The sequence below is a fragment of the Macadamia integrifolia genome, chromosome 4 (assembly GCF_013358625.1).
Source record: "Macadamia integrifolia cultivar HAES 741 chromosome 4, SCU_Mint_v3, whole genome shotgun sequence".
Taxonomy (NCBI): Eukaryota; Viridiplantae; Streptophyta; class Magnoliopsida; order Proteales; family Proteaceae; genus Macadamia; species Macadamia integrifolia.
This window is the reverse complement of record NC_056560.1, coordinates 23,718,804-23,723,833: the sequence shown is the minus strand read 5'-3', so window position 1 is coordinate 23,723,833 and position 5,030 is coordinate 23,718,804. Positions and strand designations below refer to the sequence as shown.

Below are 5,030 nucleotides of genomic sequence, written 5' to 3'. Positions count from 1 at the left end.
TTTTTTTTTTGTGAATAAGAAATATATTAAGACCCAAAGGAGAAAGAGAAAATTACAACAGAGCCAAAGAAACTCTATCAAAAAAATCAAAACAAGCCTAACAATGGCAGAAGAACATAGCACCAAAATTACATCAAACAGAACACTGAAAAAGGAGCAACAAGCGAAGTAGAATGGGGCTAGGGGTGGGGGAGAGGAGATGAACTGAATGGAAACATCCCAAGAAGATGTAATTAATCTCTTCCTCTCGCTATCTCTATCTCTACCAAGGAAAATCAATTATATTTAAAATAACATTAACAAATTCATGCCAAAACATCATCTCTTTTTTGTGTCATGATATTAGTTATTAGAAGAAAAGTAAACCAATGTTGAAATTATGATCTTAAGCTTTGTCATAAACATACTAACGAATGCAATTTGATATCTCAATGCCACATCAAGGTTAAATGTTCATTCAGAATTTTGATCATGCTAAATGTGCTTCTTCTATCCTATAATTCAGTTTTTATTATGCGTCTAAAGAGAATTACTACAGTAATTCTTATATTGATGGGGAGTGCCCACTTGCTGATGGCAATGCCGAAGATAGAGGGATGCTCACATTATGTGTTGATGTTTGGATTTTTCCTTCTTGTATTCTTTCTTTCATTTTTTTTTTTAATATAATTGAACTTTTACCCAAAAATAAAATAAATAAAAGAACATTATCTTGGAGTGTTACAGCACTTCCATATATCTCTACAAGTGCACTGCCATGCATTCCCCTCTTGCTCGAATCTGTACTTTAATGAAAGTCCTAAGCCTCTGGACTCTAGGACCCTTAATTAGGGGTGAGTTTGATTGAGCCATGGGATACAGTAATCCCATATAAAGTAAATAAACACACATTTGGCTTTATATGAGTTAACATGAAACCTTGCAAAAAGGCTCAATCCGATCAATATTAATACAAAGCTAAACAAAGAGAGCTCAATTGCCCCCACTATGAAGAAGCCCTTTTGCCCATGAATGTTGCTAAAAATGCTCTCATTATCCTTGTCGAAAGTTATTCTTGTCTTGTCAATCACATGGCTAAGCTTTCTTAGTCTCCTTCGACATTTTGAATCATTGATGTCCTAAAAGACTCTGAGATGGTAGCAGACACCAACTATTTCACACTCAATGGCAGCATAAATTTTATGTTTTCTGTAGAATCTTGCAGTGCATGTCCTTTTCACTTTTCATAACTCAAACCATTGTCTTTCTTCTCCTTCACTAATCCTTCCACGTATGTTGATCATTATTCACTCTGATCTTCATGAAACTCTGTGAAGATTGACACAGTACACGTAAAAGAATCATAGGCAATTCAACAACTGTTAATAAGTTAATAAGACTGATAAAATGTTCAAATGGGAAATAAGAAAAGGTGTGAACCCATGTTGTCATGTGTTAGTACATACTTCAAATTTTTAGGTGAAATTATAGTGATATGGTATCAGAGCAGGGAGGTTGAGTGTTCGACTCTTAGAAAATGCAAAAATCGAACAAAAACACGTGAGCTCTATGTGTGATCTGCTCATGTGCGAGAGTATTGATGTATAATTGATGTTGCCCTTTTTTACAAGTTTGAACTTTTAAGTGAAACGATAGTGAACATCATGTACATCAGTATGGTGCATGATCTCAGTTCAGGCATGAAAGCATATCACTCTTACCTATTCATGCAGTGCCTTCAGACAGATTAAAAATATGGGTTATCTCCAAAAGAAACAATCAAATGGTGCAAACACTAAGGGAATGAGAAAACTTATTATCTTGGCTGCGGTATTGATGTCTCATCATCTGGGTCTTACATGAGAAGAAGAGAGTCCAATGTAGCCAAGGACAACTTGCCGATCACTACTTTCATTCCAGGCACGCCAGTTTACGGTTGCTCGCCGGCAAGACATCCTTGGCTGCCTTAAAACTCCCTGCCTCTTCATGCAAGGTCGATTGATGGCTGCGCTCCCTCTTCTAACAGTAACTGTGACTCCTTAGCTTTTCCCTTTCCATCGTCCTTTAGGTCTTACATGAGACGAAGAGAGCCAAATATAGCCAAGGACAACTTGCCAACTATCCTGAAATTAGGGTTCAACACCACCACCAGTGCAAAACCCATCTCTTGGATTAGGCCGGCAAGTCATCCTTGGCTGCACTCCACTCTCCACCCTTTCATGCAAGGCCCTTAAACGATTCCCATTGCTAGGGATTAAGACTCAAATAGTCTCTAATGATCTCTTTAGCTACCCTCATATATCTCAAGTCCAAGCTTCATTGATCAATTTTTCATCATATAAATAGGCAAAGTGAGCCCTTTGCATGATGAATTGAATTGGGTTACAGCAAAAATTCCCAATGAGGCAATTGACTCTCATGCCATCCAAAGGGCATTACTTTCTTTGCATCAGAGATTATCATCCACAGACCAACAACTCTCATATCATATCGAATCTTTTCCTAATTTGGTTGGAGAAAGCCTTTACAGTTCAATACGGTCCCATTTTCTGGATTAATGGAATACGGTGAGTTGGTCAGCCTAGACTCCCAGAAATGGTTATATATTTAGCTATTGTGGGAATAGAATTCAGAGAGAGAGAGAGAGAGAGAAAGAAAGGAAGAAAGAAAGAAAGAAAGAAAGAAAGAAAGAAAGAAAGAAAGAGATATGGAAGTGGCAATTATCACGGTTGGACAGGATATGGGCAAGGAGATTAGGTGTTATGGGTTGTAAGGGACCCACCAAATTTGGACTTTCTTTAAGGGGGCATCCATGATGGGACTTGGGAAGAGTGGGAATGCGGTCCTCTTGTTGCTCTTTCTGTTGTCATTTTGATTTCCCTCATCTTTTTGGGCTTGTGAAAAACCATAGAGGGCGATTCCCTCCTGGAATTATTTTACTGATAGACCATGTTCTCTTAATTGTTTGGGTTTGAATTATAGGGTTTCTTAAAAACTTATCTTAGCATGTTGGAGGGGTGGGGGTGTTACAATGTCTTGTAGTTTATCACATCGATTTTAGGGGTTATGTGATTATTTGGGTAAATTATCAATATTAGGTTTCATTACAAATTTGTAGAAAGATGATTTTCTTTAAAATCTGAGAGAAGTATGAAGATGAGTGATGGTAATCCTATTCTTCATTGATAACGAAGTATACCTCATCTCACCATAAACGTGGGCAATTTTACTAAATCGCATAAATCTTTTTGTGTTGTATGGTCGTTTTTTTGTATTTTCCATTTTTTTCTACATTTTTTTTAAATGTTTTCATTTTTTCTGTGTACGAGTCAAATCCATTTTTATATGCACATTAAATGGCCCATCCTGAATCCTGATTAGGTCACAAAGAATAATTAGGTCATAATTCTGTCAATTGGGTAGATCGAACATTGTTTGGATTAATCATATGTCAATTTTCACAGTCTAATTTAACAAATACCCTCTTATGTATTGGAATGCATCCCCATATATATATATATATATATATTTTCGTGCATACATAAAATATTGTAATAATTACTTAATTAAACTCTCCCATGGTTTTGAATTTTCAATCCTCTATTTTGCACTTGACAAATTCTATTTGGGCAAAAATCTTTCATGTGAGTAGGGGACCATCACAAATTTTTGGCCCCATTATTTACCGCATGGTAGATATTTGAACTGTCATGATAAGATTATCATGGGTGGACCGTTCTGAAAATTGTTGGCTGCTTGGTTTACCTGAGGATGGGATTTGCTACCAAATTAGTCTCCCTACGCTACTAGGCATGCACCTTTGGTTTAGGCTATGATCCAAAGTCCACTTTCGATTGAAAACGTCCCCTTTTTAGATAGTAGGAGAATTTATAGACTGAACTTGACAGGTTTCTCTGCGAAAAGCCCCTCGCTACACAAGTCGCATCACCGCATTAACCTTAACTATTGAAGGGTCACTATATTTGGGATGGAAGCTCTATAATAAAATTAATTTTAATAGCTTTAAATATCTGTGGCATGGTTAGTGGCAGATTCATGGAGGTTTTGTTTACCTCCAAAAAAGGCTTTAGAATCGGGTTGTGGCCATGATCAGTTCCATACCACTGCTAAATCCTTGATTTCTTATAGTAAGTAGCTGGTCTACTTTATGCTCATCAGCCACTTAATCAAGTGTTGCATTCCATTGGAGAGTCTACGCTAGAATTTACATGCATGTGATGTTAAGTCCCACTTGAAAATAGCTGGAATCCCCTAATGTCGTTTAAGGTAAGACTTATGATTTATTTATTTATTTATATTTTGGATACCCTAGTGGCCAACATTTCCTGTAGGGGATGTCGAGATTGGACAATTATCTCATTCCTCTAATGATGATGCTCAGAGTGACAAACCAATATACCTAAGAGGTTTTTTTTTTAAGGGGGTGTTAAAAGGAAAATGTTCATTGAGTTGATTGTCAATTGGTAGTGGAGTTAATGCCAATAACCTTTCTCTATCTCTCCACATCACAATCATTTAGAATACTTGATCCAGATTTTCTTCATAGAGCCCATGGACCATAGAGTGATTCCACAGTTGGGAAGACCGGGGCACATGTCCTGAGGTCACCCCAGTTGTAAGATCACTCTATAGTTCATGGGCTCTATGGAAAGGAATCCTATCCCTCCCTTTGTTTTGTAGGGTTTTCAAGGCCTTCCCTTTAGAATGGAGCTGGCTTCATGCTTTACAATTTGAGACTTTAAGGTAGCTATATATGGTTTCATCTGCTAAGCTATACATACCTTGTGAGATATTAGGGTTGGTTTGAGTTTTAGGAATAAGGGAATTATACATGATTCGTCATCTTAAGCCCAAATCATCTTTGTGGCTGTGTGACATGAATCTTTTAATATGAGAAATTATTTTTCATTTATAAACCAAAAAAAAAAAATCTTCACATTGTTTCATTTTCTTTGGGTAAATAAAAAAATTTAATTGCAGCATTCCAGGAGCCAGAAACAACAGAACGGTTCCCCCACCCCCCAAAAAAA

General features: G+C 36.9%; 1 long non-coding RNA gene across 1 annotated transcript; it reads right to left on the bottom strand.

Moving 5' to 3' along the window:
* Positions 1 to 830: 830 nt before the first annotated feature.
* LOC122075352 lies at positions 831 to 2,265 on the bottom strand. The gene is made up of 2 exons (XR_006139222.1): positions 1,701 to 2,265; positions 831 to 1,308 (listed from the first exon to the last, which is right to left on the bottom strand). It is a non-coding gene; the product is annotated as an uncharacterized LOC122075352 (long non-coding RNA).
* Between the last annotated feature and the right edge of the window lie 2,765 nt (positions 2,266 to 5,030).